We start from the raw sequence: 1,285 nt of genomic DNA on the forward strand, positions 1-1,285 counted from the left end.
GATCGACGCAACGCGGCGCAGCGCGACCGGCACGGGGCCGACGATCGCTCGGATCCTCGTACTCGCGTGACGAACGCGTGCACGCCGCGAGCCCACCCACGGAGCATTTCGTCCAACGGATCGCACCGCTGTTTCGAAGGTACGGGTACTTGTCCGGCGTTTCACCGACATAGAACTACGTAGCGCGAGAGGTCGGTTGCGATCACGCGATCGTTCTCGCGACCTATCGATCGAAGAAGAAAACACGAGTAGAGCAAACGAGAGAGAGAGAGAGAGAGAGAGTTTAACAGCGAAAGCCGCGAGCAAAGGTGCGAGATTCGCGATACGAGATCGAGAAGATCGCGATCGGTAGAGGATGGGATCGGACGAACGCATAGGAAAGCGATCGATCGACGTCTATACTCCAGGGATTTTCGATCGGTCGTCCATTTTCGTACGGCTGCCGAGACGCAGCAAGGCTAACGAGGGTTAACTCGACTCTCAATTGACAGCGCGTGTCTAAATTGGCAGGTCGATGGTAAGCGCGCGAGCGCGTTCGATCTCGGTTTCGACTCGAAGAGAGACGCGCGTACACCTATGCGGCGCGTTCGAGCGCGAAAACAAAGCGAAGAAAGGGAAAAAAGAGACGAAAGGAGAATAACGAAGGAGAAGAAAAGGACGACCGTCCGTGGAAATTCCGTTGTCGCGATACGCGATGATGCAAATCGCTCTCTCGTTTTCTCGACTTTGGAGCCTGTCGGTTTCGCGGTCGCGGTTAAGCTCGCGCGCTAGTTACCTTCTCTCTCGGCGACTCCCGAACTCGTGCGAACACGCTTTCGAAGCAGTATATCGTTGCGACGAACGCGTTGCTCCTCTCGAACGAAGGAGGAAGAAACGAGGCGCGAGACGATTCGCGCGTTCGACGTCGGAAGAAAGGAGAGGCGATAAAGAAGGAGACGCGTCGTAAGGCCGATGGAGAAGGAGAGGGGGCGGGTGGGTGCACGACGACGATCGTTTCGAGTGGAAATTGTCGAAATCGCGGTGCGCGCGTGATAAAATCCGCGTTCCGTTGGCCGACGAGAAAAGGAGGCGTTCGCGGGTCGACTTATCGACTTACGTCACACGAAGATACTCGGAGCCAGCCGCGCTTCGACGAACTCGCCTTTTTTCTCTATCGTTATCGCCGTTCCCACGGCTTATCTCGGTAAATCGTTGCTCTGGTCCGCGTCGCAGCGTCGCATCGGCGCTTCTCTCGATCGAACCTCGTTTCGCCTCCGTTTCCGTTTCCGGTTCCGTCTCGTCGCTT

This window comes from Bombus impatiens, unplaced genomic scaffold (genome assembly GCF_000188095.3).
Source record: "Bombus impatiens unplaced genomic scaffold, BIMP_2.2 scf_0640, whole genome shotgun sequence".
Lineage (NCBI taxonomy): Eukaryota > Metazoa > Arthropoda > Insecta > Hymenoptera > Apidae > Bombus > Bombus impatiens.